Source organism: Microtus oregoni, unplaced genomic scaffold (assembly GCF_018167655.1).
Source record: "Microtus oregoni isolate MIOR12 unplaced genomic scaffold, Mior012 000070F_ref0000104, whole genome shotgun sequence".
Taxonomy (NCBI): Eukaryota; Metazoa; Chordata; class Mammalia; order Rodentia; family Cricetidae; genus Microtus; species Microtus oregoni.
In genome coordinates this window covers 4,731,366-4,753,290 of record NW_024543977.1, presented here as the reverse complement: position 1 = coordinate 4,753,290, position 21,925 = coordinate 4,731,366, and the positions used below count along the sequence as shown (strand labels likewise).

Sequence of the window (21,925 nt, the reverse complement as noted above, 5' to 3'; positions counted from 1 at the left end):
ATGGCGTTCTGGGAACAACAGAACTCTCCAGTGGGAGGGCCTGTCCATTATTGCATCACTGGGTCAATAGGTACCCAACCTTCCTCTCCTCTTCACAGAGGCTGGCAGCGGGCCCTTGCTGGACTTTGGGAAGTCCCCAAGGACCTTAGGTGATGGGGGCTGATGAAGGATGTTAATGAGGCCCTGTGCCAATCCACGTAGTTCCCGTGGAAGGTAAGATTTTAAGTAAGAGAAGTTCCTTTAGAAAGTCGAGTTGGGGGTAGGGGTGGGGGGCTGGACAGAGGCTGAGACCCATTGCTGTTCATCCAGAGGACTTAAGTTCAGCCACAGACTTGCAGGTGCCTGTAACTCCAACTCAGAGGCACTTCCCTACCTCCCTCCCTCATCCGGACTCCTTGGGCACAGGCAGCATATGGATACACACAGACATGGAAATAAAAATAAAAGACAAATATTTTAAAATAAAATGGGAGTTTAAACATATGTTAGGTTTTCCACATAACCTTATGTTTTTGAGATCACATCTAGGGATTTTTTTTCACTAGTTTTATTTCTAGATATATGTGGATATGCAATTTTAAAACTAACAAGCAAACAAATACATAGAGATCCACAGGAATTTGTTTTCCCAGTTTTTAAGACATTTGAATGACAACCTCCTAGAGCTCAGCCACACAAGCAGAAGCTGCCATGGTTGACACTGGGATTTGTGCCCATCGCCAGGCAGGCCCCTCCTATGCCCTTCCTAGTTGCACCTCCTTCCTTTCACCCCTGCCTATCGTCCATCCGTTCATCCATCCCCCATTTCTATACTGCCATTTCAAAAGTCTCAAGCTGAGCCCATCTGACATGCTCTTTTAAATTGTCATATTTTAGTTCTGTGTAACTCTCTGGGGATCCATCTGGGTTGTTACGTACATCAGCCATTCACTACTTTTTAATTACTGGATAGATAATGACATAGTTTATTTGGCCATTTTTCGACGGAAAGATGTCTGAATATTTTCCAGTTTAAGGTCATCATTAAGAAAGTTTCTAGAGGGCTGGAGAGATGGCTCAGAGGTTAAGAGCATTTGATTGCTCTTCCAGAGGTCCTGAGTTCAATTCCCAGCAACCACATGGTGACTCACAACCATCTGTGATTTGATATGGTGCCCTCTTCTGGCCTGTAGGCAGAGCCTGTATATAAAATAAATAATAAATCTTAAAAAAAAGAAAAAGAAAGTTGTTATAATCAGTTTGGTGCATATCTCCATATCTTTAGACTTTGCATGAATGAAAAATAAACTTGTCATGAAATATTTTGGTTCATTCACTAACAGCAAACTAATCCTATGTAACACTAACCTTTTCTGCATTAGACTCTATAATAATAGCTATCAATTTGTTGGTGGGGTATAGGTATGTCTTGCATGAACACACGTGGGGGCAGAGGACAGCATTGGGTGTCTATATGCAGGCATCTTTTATTCGAGATCACCTTTGGTCATTTGCCACCTGCTTCAGGTCCTCCTGCTTGACAGGCAAGTACTCTGCTGCCTGAGTCATCTCCCCGACCCACTAGTACAAATTCCTTAATGCTTTTAGATGTTGGTGAGGCAGGAAAACAGAAGAGGAGGGGAAATTCCAGAGATTAGTATATGAAAGGCTGGCATCCTTTGGTCTAGCTGGGCTTCATTCAGCTGAGTGAGCATACTCAGAAGCAAGTCTGCATTATAAACCTTGAAAGAGACAGATACTCTGTTAATGACCCATAAAAGATCACTGCAGACCACAGCTCAGCCTTCTCTACTGTCTTGACCTGTGAGAGCCAGGCCTCTATATTTCTCTTTTAATAAACTATTTGCACCCCTATAACTGACTGTGTTTCTTTGTATGATTCATTGTAAAAGGCAAGAGAACCTGGGAATTACAGTGCCTGGTCTAAGGATTCACACACCTGATATGCAACACTGGTATTGTATGTGCCAGCCAAGAGTGGGGTGCCTGCGATGTGTCAGACACCGTTCTACATGCTGAAAGTGCTAACCCATCAATCCTCTGGTCATTCGAGAAGGTTGCTCATGTCTCATTTTATGATTCTACCAATGACCATACAAAGGCTCTGAGATGACTTAGCTGAAGACACAGTAGGAAGTCCTGAGGTTGAAGTTCAGCTGAGACCGGAAGCAGGACCTGCAATTTTAGCCACTCTGTTCTGTTGTCCTTCAGATCTGTGGTTACAAAGCCCCTATGAGCGCTGTGGTTTCAGAGATGACCTCTAGTCACCTGTATCTCTGCTCCACCAAGGTCCTGAAGTCTGATTTGCAGGGTGTAGTTTAGTGTGAGAGCCTATTGGCTCATTGAACTCCAAAATTAGTGGATTCACCCATCCAGTAGACAATACTGAACTGCAGCAGGCTCTTCAAGGAAATACGGAACTGCGTTGTGAATTCTCATGCAGTGAGAGCAAGGGCTGAAGGAGCAGATGGGAGTTCAAGCTTTCTAAAGATGGCTCCTTCACAAAGAGTAGGACACTCCGCTGTATGTATGCACTCCCCAAATGTTCCGTATTTTAAAATATGCTATTCCATCTTCCCAGAAAGGAAAGACCAGAGAGCCTTGGGAGCCAGTTAACTGCACTCCTTTATGGTGTCCCTTTTCCGTATAAGAGCAGGGAACTAGCATTAGAATGCATCCTGGTATGTCAGATTAAGGCACTATGTGATGTGATTGTGTCAATGCTTACTTAGAATGTTCTCATCTATAAGAATTCATCCTGGCAGAGTTATGTGAAAGGAAACTGGGGACCACAGCAGTTCAGATGCATGTCCAGGATGATAAAGCAGTTGCTATGGGACTGGATCCCATGCCACATCCCTGGTTCTGACTCTGGTTGCTCCTCTCGAGTTCAGGCAATCCACTGCCCTTGGAAAACCCCATTGAGTGGGAGAGTGGGAGAAGGAAGAGGGTTCCTGTTCAAATCATTCTCTATTGTATAGTCGCACATAGTAAATATCCCCAGAAAAAGCCCACAAAATCAAAGTAGGCCCACAATGAGATTTTAAAACTTATGCTTTACTGATTTAATTAAACCAGAATTGAAACATGGAATAAAAATATATCTAGAAGAAAGAACTTATATGTACTTTATAAAGCTAACCTAAAAACGCAGAAGATTACTCCTTACTTCTTTTCCTTTTTCCTTTTTTAACAGAAATTTGTGTGTGCATTCATTTTCATGTTGGGAAAAATGTAGGGCACGTGAGGTTTTCGTGTACGCTGTCAATATGACAAAATCTAGAATTATCTGGAAGCTAGGCTTCTCAGCATGGGGGGTTACGAGAATGTGGGTGTGGTGTGGAGAGGGAATCTTGATTATGCTAACTGAGGTGGGAACCCTGCCCCCACTGTGGGTTTACAACTGTGTAAAGGGAGAAGAGAAAGTCAGCAGAAGCATACACTATCTACACTATCGCTGTCTTTCTGAGCATGGATGGGAAGTGATCAGTTTCTCCAGCTCTTGCTGCTGTTTCTGGGATACAGAGAAACCTTTTCTCCCTAAAGCCTTTGGTGGGAGCATTTTTATCCCAGGCATATGAGAAGAAACTAAGCTATCATATGACTGAATCGCCTTTTCTTCTGAAGAGCCAGTTGGCTGACACAAATTTGTTGTTGGTGCTATCGTCCTAAATGAGATAACAAGGCCACCTCTGGAAGAGAACCATCCCCCTATAAAGGGGAAATCCATCCTTGGGCTGTGTTGCTTAACTTTGAACTTATGGCTGATCATTAGAACACCATCAGATTAGTTCAATACAACGCCTGAACAAACCTCTGCAGGAACCATTGCTGAGGAGACAGGGGTGTTAAAGTGACATTGCCACTGAGATGAGGGATGGATGAGGGTTGGTCCAGGAGGCAGGAGCTAAGAATGCTTCTCTCTGCTCCACTTATTCCTCATTAATCTTATTTTCAGAATTTTTCTTGAAACAATGGTCAAGCTCTTGTAATTAGCACATGACTATTTATAAGGGGAATTTCTATTTTCAGAGGGAGAGATGTGTTCACAGTGTCATTGAAGTGACCAAAGTCACGTTTACACTCACGCCTTTCTTGGACCATATTCAGTGAAGTTTGGTGGCTGCATGTTGTACACAGAACCAATTGTTTCAGATGAAGAGGAAACATGGTGATGGGATGAAGCTCACTCCTGCTGAGCCATTTCATTTCAGACTGACTCAGTGTTAAGACCCTGAGGCACATACTGCCTGGTCCTGCTTTGTCCAAGGGCCTTGTATTTAAAAAGGCTATGACAGAAATGAAACAGAACGGGGAGGGGAGGCATGGAAAGAGAAAGGGAGGAAGAGGAGGAGGAAGAAACCGCTGGCAGCTAAAGTGATTGCTACTCCATTGGCATTAGTCCCACTGTTGTGGGAGCGGCAGGGCTGTGTCCCTGGCACCCAGCCGCCCGCATGGCTTAAGCCCTGAAATAATTACACGGAAACTGTATTCTTTTAAACACTGCTTGGCCCATTAGTTCCAGCCTCTTATTGGCTAGCTCTTACTTATTGATCTAACCCATTTCTAATAATCTGTGTAGCCCACGAGGTGGCTTACCAGGGAAGATCTTAACCTGCGTCTGTCTGGAGTGGGAGAATCATGGTGACTCCCTGACTCAGCTTCTTTCTCCTAGCATTCTGTTCTGTTTACTCTGCCTACCTAATTTTATGTCCTATTAAAGGGCCAAGGCAGTCTCTTTATTTAACCAATGAAATTAACACAAAACAGAAGACTCTTCCTCATCATTTCCCCTTTTTCTGTTTAAACAAAAAAGAAAGGCTTTTACTTTAACATAGTAAGATTACATATAACAAAACAGTTATCAAGCAAGAATTACAGTTACAATATTTATATCTATTTTATCTTTTATCATAACTAAGGAAAACTATAACTATCCATTCTTTAACTCCTTCAAAGACTGCAGAAGGATATAATATTACCTAAGCAAACAAGAAATCCAAAACTCTAGAAATGACAGAGACATCTCCCTGTCTGGACAGTCACACAAAGTTCCTCTGTACAGTTGAGGCATCCATCTTCAGCCTTCAGGCCCATAGTATCCAGCAGACATTTTTATGAAGCAGGAAAATTTAAAGACAGTTTAGTCATTATCTGCCATGTCCTGCAGAATGTCTCGCAGACTCTTTCATGAGTCAGGAACCCCGAAAGACCATCTCACCTTTAGGTAAGTTCAGCAGTCCTCTCTCTGCGGGTTCTCTGTGTCCAGTTCATGCATCAGTCCAGGCAAGAGCAGTTTCTTGCCCTAATGGCTATCAAATTACATAAGGAGCCTCTTCAATGCCCATCTTCCTCTTGAAGTAGCTGGGGCTGCCAGTAGCAGATGTGTCTCATTGCCATGAAAAACCCTAAGTTATTAAAACATTAAATGCCATGTTCTATAGTCTTTGAAAGATATGAAGAATGCCTATCTAGTTGAAATATATCGCTATATATCTAGAAAATCCAACTAACATGACTATAAGCTTGACCATTATTGATGATTATCCATTAACAACCTATATTTCCTAATTATACATTACATTTTTAAAATGAACTACACAATCACAATACCCTAATCAATATCAGAAATATATATGCATATATATATACAATATAACAAAATTGACCTTAAATTTATAACAACAAAACAAAACTTATACCAATGTAAATTATCCATATCTATATCAGTCCCACCATCTTGGCATTTGTTTTCTATTTACACCATAAGCTTTTTGTTCCTCTGGTCCTACTTTTCTGTTTTTCTTGGATAAACTGGATGCTTTTTAGTATTCTATTTGGGCTCTTCTATTGACTTGTGAACTATATCTCTGTGGTTGATCTTATAATAAGCATCTTTACATCCCCTCTACTTTCACGTAGTATTTAATTCTTTACTGACAATGTCAGAGCTTTTTTCCTGAGTCAGACAAGTCACTCAAACTGACCACGATTAACTTACCATGTTTTTACTGTCACATGTGCTGTATATGTGAAGTTAGCCATATATCCGCATACGCAATGGCTTTTGGGATCTTTTTTACTTTTGTCCTTTCTCTTGGCCCGTATTCTTTCCAGTAGCTCTAGGGTTTCATTTTGTATATTTCACTTCAGGTTGCAAAATCTCTAACATTTTCCATGGTGTAAGCACAGAAGGGTCTTCACACTCAGGTGAGAAATCAAAGCCTGTGGGCATCTGTTAGACTAGATGTCTGTGACTAAATTCTCCAACATGCTCTCAGGGGGGTGTGTCGGCGAGAGACGAGGGGCTGAAGAGAGCACTGTGACCTGGGCAGGAGTATGGTCTGGAGTCTAACATTAGATGAGTGTCTTCATTTGACATTATTTCCTGTATATAAAAAATATTATCTTAGTATACAATGTTCTGTACATTTTTATCTTTCTAACTTTGTTCTTTGACAATTTCATACATGTATATTCTAATACATTCTAGTTAATCTGGCCCCAGTCTCTCCCACCCCTGCCCATCCCTGTCTGTCTCCCTCCTCTCTACAAACCCCTTCCACTCATTCATGTCTTACTTTGACAGATTAAACATTTTATTTCTTTGTTGTTTCTAGTTTTCCTAGGAGAAGCCATCCAGTGAACTTACAGAGATGATCTTAATGTTTCTTAAATAAAATATTAATATGGCAGCTCACATGCTTGAGTGGGTGATGTTGAACCGACCGTGGATTCTGAGAACTAGCCCTGCTTGGTTGAGGCACACAGGCGCCTCAGATGACTTCAGGACCCTGGTCTCTTCTACTCACTTGCAGAAGGCTCAGCAGGTAAAAGCATTTGCTGCGTAAACCTGGCCATCCGAGTTCAATTACAGAATTCCACGATGGGGCTGGAACTGACTTTGAAAGTTGTCCTTTGTCCTCCACACACACAACAATAACAACAGAAATTGTTGAAGAAGAGAGTGTGGAGAGAGTTGTTGCCCATTTTTCTAGAAGACTTTTCGACTCTACCTGCACTTAAGCCCTATTATTCTTGCATCTAATGCATCTCCTAAATTATTCATCTTCTAAATGTATCTACTAAACCCCTACTATTCTTGCATCGTATGCATCTAGTAAACAGTCTCAATTCCGGATAAAATGGGATTTGAAGAAAAGCATGTCCACCTCGAGGGGGTGGCCCCTGTGCAGGATGCACAAGGGAGGGAGGGGAAAACCAGAAGGGAGGGCTGTTGTCCCTTTGGCCTTCTCTTTGCCTTGCTTCCTTCCTTGCTCTAGTTAAACTCTCAGCTGCTTCCATTGGTACTGTGTCCCATGTGGATTCTTCAGGACAGAACTGAGCTGCAGCTGAAGTTGAAATCCCAGGAAACTGGAGTCTTGAATGGTAAAAGCTGTGGTAGCAGCAGACGCTGAGAGGAACTGGCTCTCAAAACTCAATTGCCCAGCTGGTGATGACTCCAGCACCCAGTGAGATCTCCAGAGTTTTCTTGCTGCTTATGATAGATTTTCTGATGAGGGGAATAAAAAGAACAAGCAAAACAAAACAATCCCTTTCTTCTTTCTCTTTCTCTCTCTTTTTTTAAACAAACATAGTAAGCTCAACAGAACCAAGATTTAATGTTCTTAGAAAACTCACACCCAGAGGGTAGTGGAGAAAAATATATACCTCAATAGAAACAATTTTTAAAAAAGAAAAAAATAAAAATAATGTGTGCTAAGTTTCAGAGACAGACTCTAAAACTTGGAAGAGTGCTCAAAGGAGAAAGTCAGGAGTATGAATATGAATCTTTTACCAAAATCTCGGAAAGACCAGACAGTCAGAGTATGGAGCCACAAAAGGGCCACTTCAGGTAACGAAGGGTGTACCACAAGGGCCTCTCCACCAAACCACAGGGCCGGGGAAAGTTAAATATGCCGCTCCCAGTTGTGTGAACAGAAGCCCAAAGCATGGAAGGGCTTCTTTGTGGCAAAAAATAAAAAGTTTTGTCTAATGAAGTGACCCCTAGGAAAATTTACTCCAAGGTCCACATATTTCTTGGGAAAGATTTTCCAAAGAAATAATGCCAGCTAAATCAAAAAAAGGAACAGATAGAAGACAAGAATGAGAAAAGCCATCCCAGTTGGTAAAATCATTCAGCTCCAAACATTTGTTAACTTTCATCGTAAGAAACAAAGTGTGCTTCAGATGGTTGGAAGAAGATTCTAGAAGCAGATCCCAGAGCCATAGAACTGTTTCCAGTGTTTAAACCTAATCAAGGAGCTGGAGCTTGCAAAGTTTCCCTAGCTAGATTTTATCAATATGGACCAAGCTCCTTCATGATGGCGGTCGGGGACCAATGGCCCATTCATCAACAAGACAGGCATTGGAACTGTTGGGTTGTTGTTATTGTTGGTTGGTTGGTTGGGTTTTGTTTTTGTTTTGTTTTTGAAGTTTTGTTTTGTTTTGCTTAAGACAGGGTTTCTCTGTGTAACAGCCCTAGCTGTCCTGGAACTCACAGAGCTCTGCCTGCCTCTGCCTCCTGAGTGCTGGGATTAAGGGAGTGCACCACCACTGCCCAGCTAGTAATTGCTGTTTTAATGCTTCATCCCTGATTGTATGTTTGTGGACTATAATATGTAACCTTTACAGATAAACCAGTTAAGGGGAACTCCATTCAAAGACACCATTTTCCTTTTGTATGAATTCTATTTCCATTCCACTGTGGGGTTTTTGGAGAGCAAGGAGGGGTTGAGAGGATTTCATGCAGCCCAGGCTGGCCTTGAATTTACTATGAAGGAGAGGATGATCTTGAACTTCTGAAGTTCTGATCTCCCCACCCTGCCCATAGAGTACTGGGGTTACTGGCATGAGCCCTTATGACATATTGCTGCTGAAATCCACGGCCACCCTTACTGCTGCTTTCCGCGGATGATTCCCCCTCCTTTTTTCTGACTGTTTTTCACACTTTTTTTTTTTTTTGGTTTTTCAAGACAGGGTTTCTCTGTGGTTTTGGAGCCTGTCCTGGAACTAGCTCTTGTAGACCAGGCTGGTCTCGAACTCACAGAGATCTGCCTGCCTCTGCCTCCCGAGTGCTGGGATTAAAGGCGTGCACCACCACTGCCCGGCTCAAACTTTTTATTTCTACCCAATTCTATTCTTTTTGGTTTTATGCAATTTAGTTATAATGTGTTTTTTGGTTTCTTTCTTTCCTCCTTCTCCTCCTACTTCTTCTCTTAATGATTTGAGATTGTTGAGTGACTTGTATCTGTGAATTTGTAATTTCTATCCAATTTTAAAAATTCTTCAGTATCATTTTTTTGAAAGTTTCTTCTGTCCCTCCTCTCCTTCTTCTCACAGAACTCAATCACAAGGCCTTCTGCTGTGTTTTTCAGCTTTTCCACTTCCTGATGTCCTGTTCATTATTTAGATTGTTCTTTCTCTTTGAGTTTCCTTTGGAATAATTGTGTTGCATACTCCTGTGTGACTTTTACCAGGGATGCCTGAACAAATGTCTCTTCACTCTAGGCAGATCACTGATGACAGACCAGAGACAGTTCCCCACAAGCATAGCTTAGTGAAGCCGTGATTTAGTTGGTGTTATTTATAGGAGTATGATTGAGGGGTCCTTGTAGCAGCATATTCAATTCAATGACAGCTCCATTATCAAAAGAGTATGGGATCCCTGTGCAGGTGCAGTCAGTGGTTGGTTCAAATGCCCTTTCCCCATAAACTCTTATTGCATATATAACCTGAGCCAGGGGCCTTGTGGATACTGTAACTGTCAGGCCTTGTATGTTTCATGTAGTACTGGAGTCTTATGAGCTGCCCTCATCCTTTCATTTCAAGCAGGAATGTTTCAACTCACAGGCAATAGATACAGAGAGCTCTCAAGTCTGCCTGTCTTTCCTTTGACTGCGTCTAATCTGACATCCATAGCACATGTACTTCCATCTCACACACTGCAGCTTTCATCTCTAGATGTGTAACTCAGGTTTTTCTTAAAAATATGCCTTCCTCTATGCCATTTTAAGCTATAGAATAGTGTTAATATTTTGTTCTGCTAATTAATGAAGAATATTTGTATTTGTTTTTGTCACTTTTGATTGCTTTACCTCTGTGCTATATGATATATTTTTTCTACTGTTGTTTACGCCAGATAATTAAAATATTTTTAAAGATTTATTTTTATTGTTTAGTTATTTGTATGTATATATGTTGAAAGGCCACATATATACATGCAAATGCAGTTGCTCATGCAGGCCAGAAAAGGGCATTGGCTCCTCTGAGGTTGAATACAGGCCTTGGTGAGCTGCCCATATGGGAGCTGGGAACCAAAGTCTGATACATGCCCTTGACCATGGGGCCATTTCTCTAGCCCACACCAGGTAATTTTTACTTCACGCATTATAACTGTTATCTTGTTGCCCCCCTATATTTCTATATTCTTATATGACTTTTAACCTTAACTATTTGTATTACTTTTACATTGATTTTGAAAACATTTTGAGCTTTCTGGATTTATTAATTTCATTATTTGTGACTGACTACTATTTCCCACCACTGAGATAAGATTCTTCTGTAAAATTCTTCTATGTTGCTAAGAACTCATTCAAGCCCTCTTCTCCATTTCTTTTGTTTGTTTTCACAGAGAGATCTGCATTAAATGGGGAAGAAAAGTTAAAGTGATTGCTTTTGGACTCAGACAGCAAACAGCAGAAGGTGCAAATTTTGGTCACATATGCAGTATTCTGCATGCCTGTGGGCCTGCCGGCCAGAAGAGGGCCAAGATCTCACTGTAGATGGCTGTGAGTCACAGCGTGCTTGCTGAGACTTGAACTCAGGATCTCTTGAAGAGAAGGCAGTGCTCTTAACCTCTGAGCCATCTCTCCAGCTGCAGGTGCAGTTTTTAAGAGTAGAAGACGGGGAGGTCTGTGTTAGGATGGGCTAGGATGCAGCAGTAAAGGAGAAAGGGGCTGGGAAGAAGGGGAACGGGACAAGAGAAGAGGGAAGGAGGTATTTGTCCAGAGGGTCAAAGGACTGCCTCTGGACAGAGGGGAGGCAGATGTGGCTCGTAAGCAAATGGGAGCTATAATAGTATAGGGGGAAACCCTGTGTTAGCATGGGCTGTTTCATTTTAATTGAGCATATTAATTAGTTGAGCCAAAAGGAGCTTCTGACTGCTGAACTTTGGTAGTTAGCCTCAGGAGGAGGGATGTTTCATGAATGTGCACACCTCAGGAGGAGGGATGTTTCATGAATGTGCACACCATCCTTCCCCAGGGGCCATACTAATCTTTGTATCATTCCGATTTTACTATATGTGCTGCCAAAGAGAGCAGCCCTCTTCTCCATTTCGTGTGTTGAAGCCCTACTTTCCTTCTCTGACTGACACTAGATTGGAGGCATTTTAAGGCATTTTAAGAGAGTAATTAAGGTTCAATGGGGTTTTATGAGTTAACAGTTCTGATACAGTAGGATTGGTATTCTTCTAAAAGAGGAAGAGATGCCAAGATGTCTCTGTGCCATCTGAGGACACACTGAGGTGACTACCCCAGGAGGAGACTCCCCTCATCAGAAGTCTTTATGTTTACCTGTGAGTTGTTTGTGTGATCCATTATATGAAATTTTGTCATGAGAGGTTCCTCTAACTAGTACTCGGGCGATTTGTAAGGTTGTCGTCTCTAGATGGGGGAAGCACCATTTCCCACTCTGTCTGAACAGGAGTGTGACTCTAATCTGTGGGTGCATGGAGTGACTGTAGGCCATCCTGGTTGACACAGAGATCTAACTACCTCTGCCTCCCAAAGCGTCAGATTAGAGGAATATGGCACCAAATCCAACTGGCTTTTGTCTTCTTTTTTTCCCCCTTTTTTCTTTTGCTTTGTTGTGTCTTTAAAAGCATATACCTACAAGTTTTTGTGTTTTACTTGTTACCATATTGTGGCAATAAGAACTTATGGAAAGTCAAGCTTATAGTAACAGAAAAAAAAACACTCTTTAATAATGACTTTTTATATTCTTAAAAGCAGGACTTACAAATTTGTTCTTGCATATTTTGTAATTCTGTGGGTCAAACGAGAATGTTCTGTGGTTAAGGCAGACAAACACCCCCTCACACTATCCTCACAGAGGCAGTGAGCAAATAAGAGATACGGTTTTGCCTTCTTAAAGGTGCATGTTGGTACATCCGGGACTGCCACTGACTTGTTGAATGATAGCAGCACCTCTTGTACATCACTGGAGAGTGAAAACTTTTTCTTGAATTTAATTTGGTCTCTGTGTACTGCTGACCATTTTGATCTTCTTCAAAACCGTTTGAAAGAAAACAAGTCACGAAGAATTGCAGCTGCTCAGCAGCATTGACAAAGCTGATTTCATGATTTCATGTACTGAACACCTATTATAGATCAGGCACTGTTCTAAGTCACTCATTTTGGTAGCTCATTACATTGCTTGGTTTGACTGGTCAACTTGGTACAGCCTAGAATCACCTGGGAACAGAGCTTTAACGAAGAACATCTATCTCAGGTTAGTCCGCAAACCAATCGCAGTCCATAGGGTAGCCTGTAAACCAATCATAGGAGATAGGATAGCCCAGAAACCAATCACAGTCGGTAGGGTAGCCTGCAAACCAATCGCAGTCGATAGGATAATGCCATACAAGTGGTTGCTGATGAGCAGTAAAGCAGACGCTGTTTCCTGAAATTGCCTCTGGAGAGATTTGCCTCTGTGCCCTTTACAGACCCATGGGCATTGCTCTCTTGTTAGGCGATGTCCCAGTAATGATGGCATTAATTGATGTAGGAAGTTAGAGCCCACTGTAGCAGCGCTGTTGCCGGGGAGGGTCCTAACTCTATGAGGACAGAGGACTTGCTGAGCAAGTAGGAAGCTGGGAACATGTATTTGTTCCTCTCTGCTTTTGACTGTGGATGCAATGTGACTTCTGCTTGTGTTCCTGCCTTGACTTCTTGTGACGGGCAGACTGTGACCTGGAATTTTAAGGCAATTAAGTCCCTTTCTCCTCTATGTTGCTTTTTGGTAGGATTTTTTTTTTTTTTTATCATGCAACAGAAATGAAACTAGGTGACTCTTTTAACTTCATTACATCTCTGGCTACACATCCATTCCCACCCCCCCCACCCCCAAAAAGCTGCAGGAGTCCGAAGAGCCAGAGATCCTCTGCTCTCTCGGAGGCCAGCTTACTGCTATTGCTGTCACCATGCCTCCCTGGCTGCTCTGGAAGTCACAGAGATCTCCATGTCTGTGCCTCCCCGACCCTGGGATCAAAGACTGGTACCATGACTGTTTTAATTTAATTCACTGATAGTATCCAGGTGACTCCCTGGATGGCGCAGACTCTTGTGCCAGCTTTCTGCAAGCCACCAGCTTCACCTGTGCTCCTGAGCTCTTGAGCTCATTGCTGCTGGGAGGACTCCACAAGCTCTGGGAGCTATGGCTTCAGGACACTTAGGCCAAGAAGAGCTGGTGTATGCCCACAGCACCTCAGTCAGGAGCAGGGAGAGCCTGCCCGGAGAGCGCAAAACAACTCTTGGTGATCAGAGTGATTGACGCCATGACTGAAGGACGCCAGCCCTGTTCTTGTGCCCCTATACAGCAAGAGCCAAACAGAAGTGCAAGGATCAGCGGGCTCTCCAGACAGTGCCACTGGACTTTGTTACTGGCGAAACGCCACAGATCCTGTCTTCTTCCCACATGCAAAGTCCCTGCCTTTGGAGTGAGTAAGCGAACAGCATCCTCAGGCTGTAGACCAAGCCACCTCCCTGAGCCTTGGCAAGAGTAACCCTAGCTAAGCTGATGCCCCAGCTACTGAATAAAGGCAGAGAACATCACTGTGCTGCAGAGGCCCAACCCAGCCACAGGGCAGAGGAAGTCCCAGGAACACCCTGTCCCTTGCCTTCTCCTGCCATCTCCCAAGGGGTTTGCCTTTGATCTCATCACAAAGAACTCGGGGCATTATAAACCATTTATCCTCTAATGACAAGAAGACAGACAAAAGTAATTAGAGATGAACATCAAATGGCTCTGCCCAGCTCCCCCGCAAAACCCAAAGAGGCCAGGCTGAGTCAGCCAGCTCCAGAAATAAGAGTTGACTTCAGGCACCTAGGACGCCATCTGTTAGACTCAAGGTCCTTTATTTGGAGGACAATACCTCAGTGAAGGCCACTTCCCCAGGACTCCAAGGCACTTCTCCCATTTCCAGTCTCCCCTCTGAAGAATTCCACACGCCACTTGTTCTCATTTCAGATGCCCGTGGGTTCTAGACTTCTTTTGTCTCTGTCTTTGACTTTTGGCTGGCACCCCAGTATAACCCCTTCCGACTTAGTGAGGATTTCTTTCTAAAAATATCATAGAGTCTAATTGCTGTGAGTGCACCATGTTACAAACACGAGTGGACATGAGTGCCTTTCCTCAATGTCAGAAGTAACTGTGCAACAAGAAATTCAAAAACTGCGTTGCTTCCATTGGCTGCAGTTTGCCAAGCTGTCCCGAGTCCTCTGGATCATTGACTAAGGCCCACGGGTTCCTTCTTTTCAAACATTTAATAGTATCAACTCTTAGATCGCTCACTGCACAGCTCTCGCTAAAGCTGTCATCTCTCTATCTCCTTGTATTTGTGGATATTCATAGGTTATAGAAAGGCCACAAAAGGTTAAAAACATTGCAGCATCCTTTGTGAACTTAGGAGTGAGTTAGTTCTCAGCCTGTGACTCCTAAGTAGTGACATGCACATGGTGGTGTTTCCATGCCCACAAAGTAGCATTACCATACAGCTTCTGTGTTTGACGCTGCTTGTAGAATGGAATCTCAGGGCAAGGCACAAACTCACCTCAGCCCTAATGTCAAACAAGCAGGCTCCAGGAATACAGCTGTGAATCAAAACAATGACCCCCTATATCGGCACTCTCTGGGGCTGGGGGGGAGGAAGCCCCAAACAAAACACTTGCAGCTGTCTGACTGGGTGACAGCGGTAAAGTTCCTGTTCTGGAAAGCACAGAGCACGAGCTCCCTCAGACAGAAGTTGGCTGTCAGCGTCCGTCTGCAGCATGCAGCTGAACTAATTGTGTCTGAACCCTCTGTAAAATAACTGTTTTGTGATTTGGACCTGAATTCTTGCCGGCTCTATGGATTTTTACATTTTAACTTCAAAGAAGTATTGAAATCAAGAAGTCTCTTCCTTTTTCCAAATAGCCCAAGTGTATCATTTCCACGGGTCTCGGCTACTAGTTTTTTCCAGTTTCTAGGAAAGAGAAAGTCCCCACCGACTCCTCAGTTCTCTGCCTGGAAGCCTGAACTGGGAGGTCAAGAGCACAGGCAACAGCTTCATTGCTCCAGGGCAAGCCTCCAGCCACACCCACCCAGTGGAGCCTGCTGGTCTCCAGAAGTCATTATACACTTAGCATCCTCATTAATTTTCTCCCCCTGAAGTGCCTCTGATGAATGTGAGGGCTGTGGGCTGAAACCATCCGGGCTTTTCCTGATAAAAGGTTCTGTGTTCAATTTTCTAAAAGTGTCCTTAGAGATCGCCTAGTTTCCTGCCTCTTCCTAAGAAAGAACCGCGCTTACGAGGCCTTCAGAGAGGAAGAATTCAGTCCTTTTGGAATGGATGCTTCCTGCAGTTTGGAAGGAGAGGCTCTGGGGACGCTTTGGAGACTTGGAACTTTCGGGAGGCTGGCCACGTAGACGGAGCCATCATTATTTATGACAGACTTAAAAGCTCTATAAGCCAACGTCTGCTTGGCTTCTGCCTTGGCCTCCATCCTGTCTCTCACACAGGCTCTTATGTGTCCTGTTGAGCCCAAACCACCATGCCCTTTTAGCTTTCTGTGATGGCATCTACATGACCCAGGGTCCTCTAGGCTCCAACCTCAGCAACCACACTGATTGAGGGCATCAGCTGTCTTAGATGTCCTGGGCATGAGCCCGGGGCTTTACAGCTGGAATCCACTCAGGAAACTGGGGTAACTTTGAGTAGCCCAAGCATCAGTTACAAGGCTTTGCGCAGTGGATTTTATTAAGTCCCAGGGACTGTGGAGCATTTGTGGCAGCTTTGCAGCTTTAACTGTCCTTCAGGAGTTGGAGAGGCTGTGGATGTGTCCAGGGTGTTGAAACAATGTTTTCTATGTGGGCCTTTGGAAAGGAGGGCTCTGGAGCATGAATAAAACGGTTCCTGTGTTCTGCGATCCTGCTGTGTCTCCAGCCCTGCCTCAGTCACTCCCTGCCAGTGTCTAGGGACTTGGCTGTTCTTTTCAGTCCTGGCTTAAACATTTGCCTCTGGTACAGGATAGCAAAGGCTGACCTCTGCACACTGATGATGTTCACCATCTGCTTCACACCGTTTGCCTTCTGATGGCACTGCAAACTGCAGCTGAGCACTGAAGCTAAGCAGATGGTCTCTGGACAGATAGGAGGGGCCCATTTGCATGGCCAGCCTCCCAAATATTCCAATGCATCAGTCACTCACAGACACTGAAGACAGCTGGCTTTATTTTTGATCCACCAGTGTCATGGGTGATGGCATTTTGGGTCCTGAGACTGGAAGGGGAGAATTAGGCGGTGGAAATGATGTAAACACAGTATTCATGTATGAAATGCCCCCCAAAAGAACCCTGGAGGTGTGAGAATCAGGGGAGGATGGCTGGGAAACCACCTGCACTGTTCCTAGCCAGTGCCTCTTCCCTCACCTCCCTATGCTTGAATAGAATTTGTTTTGAGTAGTTTTTGTTTTTATTTCCAAAAGCTAGCCACAGGGCACTGAAACTTTCAGAGCCAACAGTCTCTGATGCCTGTTCTAACAGTCTAACGCTTAGGTACCAAACTGTTATAACATTAACCCATAGCTTGAACTCTCACTGAGAGCCAGGGGGACACATTTCATGGCTAGGTGTGGTAGAATCTAGTGTCTTGTGAAAACAAGCCAGGCAGGGTTGAAGGCTAGGAAAATTGTTCAAGAAGGGAGAGATTTGGTTAGACACCATCCAACATCTTATCCAGGTTCAAGAAGGGAGAGATTTGGTTAGACACCATCCAACATTGTGTCCAGACTCAAGAATGGAAGATATGGAGTCCTTTCTAGGTCTTCACACCACACCTCTACAGCTCCCTAGGCCTGCTAGAGAAGTAGCCAGAACATCCTTGTAGGGTTGAGATGTTCTCTTGCTGAACCGTTTGTGGTTGGTCCAGAGACTTCTGCTCGGGATTGCCTGATGAGCTGAGAAAGTCTCTAAACTCTCTCCCTCCTTACCTGCACCCAGGGCCTGCACCCCGGGTCACCAGGTTACCCCTCACTAACCTGGAGAAATCAACAGTTCATTCAATGCCTGAAACTTCACAACTTTGCCTCCCAGAAGCCAAGATGGCAGTGCAATGGTATTTGTGATTCCTTCTTATGAAAATATTAGATCCAGGAAGCCCTTTGTCATATAAACCATCAAACAACTGACTCACTGGTTTTAAAAGTTTTTTTCAATCCTTTTGAAGACAACTCTGCTTATGAGAAGTGTGGTCAAATTGCTACTCTGTTAGTGCATTGTGTAACCCCTGGGCTCCACACACGAAAATATCAGTCATGAGAGGAAATCTGGGTGGCCTTTCAAAGGGAGCAGATAGAACTGTGATATGCGGTGATGTGGCCTGTGCATTATCAACTCAGGTATGAATGCACTATGAGGTCATACATCCTTTTAATACTATAATGTTTGAATTCAAGACTCAAGGCCAGAACCACATGACGCGAGATGGGCCCTTTTGATCACCAAAGGGAGGAAACAGACTCACAGGACAAGGATTCTAGACCAGATGTCCATGTGCACCTATAAAGCACTGACTCTGTTATGATTGGTGAAAATCATTGCTTGAGTTTAATAATACATTGTGGAACAAAATGAACTTGGGTCTGAAGCTCTTGTCAATTATGGTATCTTGGGCACTTAACCCCTCCAAGTCTCAGTTTTATCTTCTGTAAAATGGGCCTTTATTCTCCCTGCTGGATAGGGCCATTCTGGAGACTGAAGAGTCCTTAGTAAGTGTTCACCAATTCTTCATTCTCAGTATTCACCTATGTAGTGAAGGATTTGCATGAGGTTTTTATCTTTGAGATTGTAATCACCAAGAATCTTCCCATTTTTAAAATTTAACAGTCCTTGGGCAGGACTAGTTCAGGCATCTTCCTTCCTCTACAGTTCAACCACACAGTCCCAGGAGCCGCACAAAAGCCATCCATTTCTGCTTCCTCTTTTTACAGTGACCACAACAGAATCTTAAAGAACGCCTATTCTGGACACTCAGAATAGAAAAAGCACAAGGTCTGTAGGGATGGTGGAAGACCATAGTGGACATTCTTAGTGAGAGATGCAAGGAGCCAGGCTACAAAGGGGAAAGACAAACCATACCTCATCTTGGAGCCACTCAAATCCACACGTGACCAGGCATAGATGAGGAGTAAGGAGGGGAGAGCCATGAGCAGGAGGAGAGCTGAGCTGAGTGTCTCAGCTCTGACACATGTCACTCATGTCTGAGCAGACAGGGCATCACATAAAGGAATCACTGAGCAATCACTGCTGATGCTTGAACTCCGTTGTTGCAGAAAGACAGAAGGTGCCTATGATGGCTATTCTTGGTTGTCAACTTGAATACATCTGGAATTAACTAAAACCCAAATTACTGGGTACACCTGTGGGAGATTTTTTTTCTCATTTAAATTATTTGAAGTGGGAAGACCCATGTCTAATTGGAATCTTTGAGGTGGAAAGATCCACCTTCCATCTGGGCCACCCCTTCTGTTGGCAGCCTGTATAAAGGACGTGGAAGAAGGAAAATTGCTCTCTCTTTTGCAAGCCCATACCTTTACTGGCATTAGAGCCTGTTTTCTTGGGGTTCCAGCATATACTGAAGACCAGTTGAGACATCCCGCTGAATAACTAGTGTATTTTTGAACCTTCCGTTGGTAGACAGCCATTGTTGGACTGAGTGGGGCTCAGGCTACAAGCCATTCTAGTACATTCCCTTTACACACACACACGTATATGTTTGTATTCTGTATGTCTTTATTCAATCAGTTCTGTTCCCAGACAACCATGACTATACAGTGTCACTCCACTCAAAGTATTACAGTTTTCAGGGCAGTAGCAGCAGCAACAATGTCACCAAGGAGCTGGTGAAAATTTAGACTCTTGGAGTCTGCTTTATCACTGCTTATTTAGAATGTATATCTTAGCAGGACTTGTGAGGATGGAAGTATTTGTGTCTCTGCTGAAATTCATGTGTGTGTATGTGTGTATTATTTATTTTATTCTTTATTTTATTTCAAGCAGGACCTTGTATATGCTAAGCAAATTCTCTATTACTGAGTTATGTCTCCCATTCACCTTTTTAAAACTATTTATTTACTTTATATGTATGCATGTTTTGTCTGCATGTATATATGTTTGTGCACTACATGTATAAGGAGGCCAGAAAATGGTATCAGATCCTCTGAGGCTGGAGTTACAGGCAGTTGTGAGCTGCCATGTGGATGCTGTGGATTGAACCTAGGTCCTTTGGAAGAGTAGCCCGTGCTATTGAGCTCTGAGTCATTTCTACAGCTCCTCCAATCATCTTTTCACTTTGTTTAAGTTGCCAGGCTTCCGATGAACTCGCCCGGCAACCAAAGCAGTCCTTGCTCTTTCTCCTTCCTGTCTCAGGTCAGCAGACAGTTGCTAAGCTGTACAGTTCAGGCAGGGCGGAACTCACACACTGAAACCGTCCTAGAAGAATGGAGTCCATTAGATGAGGTCATAGTGTGGGACCCTCCTGATTAGTGCTGTCTTAGTTGGGGTTTCTGTTTCTGTGAAGAGACAGCATGACCATGGCAACTCTTACAAAAGAAGACATTTAACTGGGGCTGCCTTACAGTTTGGTGGTTTAGTCCATTTTCATCATGGTGGGACATAGCAGCGTGAGTCAGGCATGGTGCTGAAGAGGCAACTGAGAGTCTATGTCTCAATCTGCAGGGAGCAGAAGGAGACTGGGTCACACTAGGTACAGCTTGAGCATATGAGACCTCAAAGCCCATCCCAAAGTGACACACTTCCTCCAGCAAGGCCACACCTCCTAGTGCCACTCCCTATGAGCCAAGAATTCAAATACAAGATGCCGTGGGGCCATTCCTATTCACAGTGCCTTTAAGAGAATTAAGAGATACCCTTCTCTGTCATATTCTACTATAAAACACTGGAGCCTGCAGTCCTGATGAGCAGCCTCCTGGGGCCACACTGTGGTGTCTCTGGTCTATCCAGCCTCCACAACAGAGAGAAGTGTGCTTCTGTTGTTTATGAATAGCTCCATGCCTGGCATTTTGTTATAGCAGCCTGAATGGATTAAGATGGGACACCAGGACACTTATCCAGTGATATCTGAGGATTGCTGGTTGAATAGATCCTGCAGACAGAATCCCTTATACCACCTCCCTAACATCAAAATGTCTCCAGAATTATCTGTAACCAAAAATGTGGACTGAGAGTTGCCTGGGAAGAAAGAGAAGCTGTGGCATTGTTTCACAGTGGCGCAGCGGGGGGGGGGGGGGACCTTTAAGCTCAGTGTTAGTTGGCACACACTGGGGGTGGGGCAGAACCCTCTTCAGGGTTCTGCCTTTCCTCTCCTATTCATGGGGCATGTTGGCTGCACAGGCAAGGGAATGAAAACTCCAGCATCTCGCCTCTTGGCTGCTGGCGAGGGCATGGCGTAGATGCGCAGATCTTGGCTCACCTGTGCAATCCGTCCCTCAGAGGCAAGCTCACACATACTGAGGCAGAAAACCAGGAGTGAAGGACAGACCATTTTGTATGTAGCAGGGAGGCACTTAACCTGAGCAGAGAAATCTGCTCAGTCTCATTCTCCCACGCCCACATTTTAAGTGTCTTTCAAACGCTTTTCCTAAGTGTAAAACAACCCACTCGTTAGTAGATATTGAAGAACACAGCCTGCATCAGGTTGCCAGCCATTTTATTTTATTCTTAATTATTTTCATGTTTATTGTTTGTTATTAGTGTATTTGTGTGTGTGTGCCTGGCCATGATGCCCATGCAGGTCTGGGGACAGCTTTGGGGTAATTTGTTCTCTCCTCCCACCTTTACACGAGTTCTGGGATCCGGCTATGGCTGTCAGTCCTTTGTAGTGAGCATCTTTACCCACTAGCCAGCTCACCTGTCCACTGCCTGTGGGTTGATAGGCATCCATCACAGAGAAGGACATGTTCACAGAGCAAACCCGAATGGAATTTCATCCAGTTAGCCCACAGTTCATCCTAGGCTACCCCCACAGGACACACTCTCTCTCTCACTCTGTACCCACAGGACACACTCTCTCTCACTCTGTACCCACAGGACACACTCTCTCTCACTCTGTACCCACAGGACACACTGTCCTCACTCTGTACCCACAGGACACACTCTCTCTCTCACTCTGTACCCACAGGACACACTCTCTCTCTCACTCTGTACCCACAGGACACACTCTCTCTCTCACTCTGTACCCACAGGACACACTGTCCTCACTCTGTACCCCACAGGACACACTCTCCTCAGCAGCAATTGATGCTGGGTGCCTTGCTGGGGCCCCGTCACGGCTGGCAACAGGGAACACTGTCCAGGTGACAGTCTCATCTCATCCTAAATGTCTCCCACCCATCTTCTCTCACTCATGACGTTCCCACTTGATTTATGGCTACAGAAACTAGGTTAACTCAGCATAATGGCAACCCCTCCAGGCCCTAGAATGACGATGGGAAAGGTGACTTAGACTAAGCCACTAGCCCAGCCTCCCTGCTGGGCTGCACTCACATTTTCTGCCCATTTGGGGTCAAGTGAAGTGATGTTCCTCAAAGCTGTGGGAGCTTTGTTCTAATTGTCATTCCTATTCTGATTGAATGGCTCTCTGTCCCCCG

At 44.1% G+C, this 21,925-nt stretch overlaps 1 non-coding gene across 1 annotated transcript; it reads right to left on the bottom strand.

Moving 5' to 3' along the window:
• Nucleotides 1–11,220: 11,220 nt before the first annotated feature.
• LOC121440766 lies at nt 11,221–11,324 on the bottom strand. The gene has a single exon (XR_005973381.1). It is a non-coding gene; the product is annotated as a U6 spliceosomal RNA (small nuclear RNA).
• Nucleotides 11,325–21,925: the final 10,601 nt, after the last annotated feature.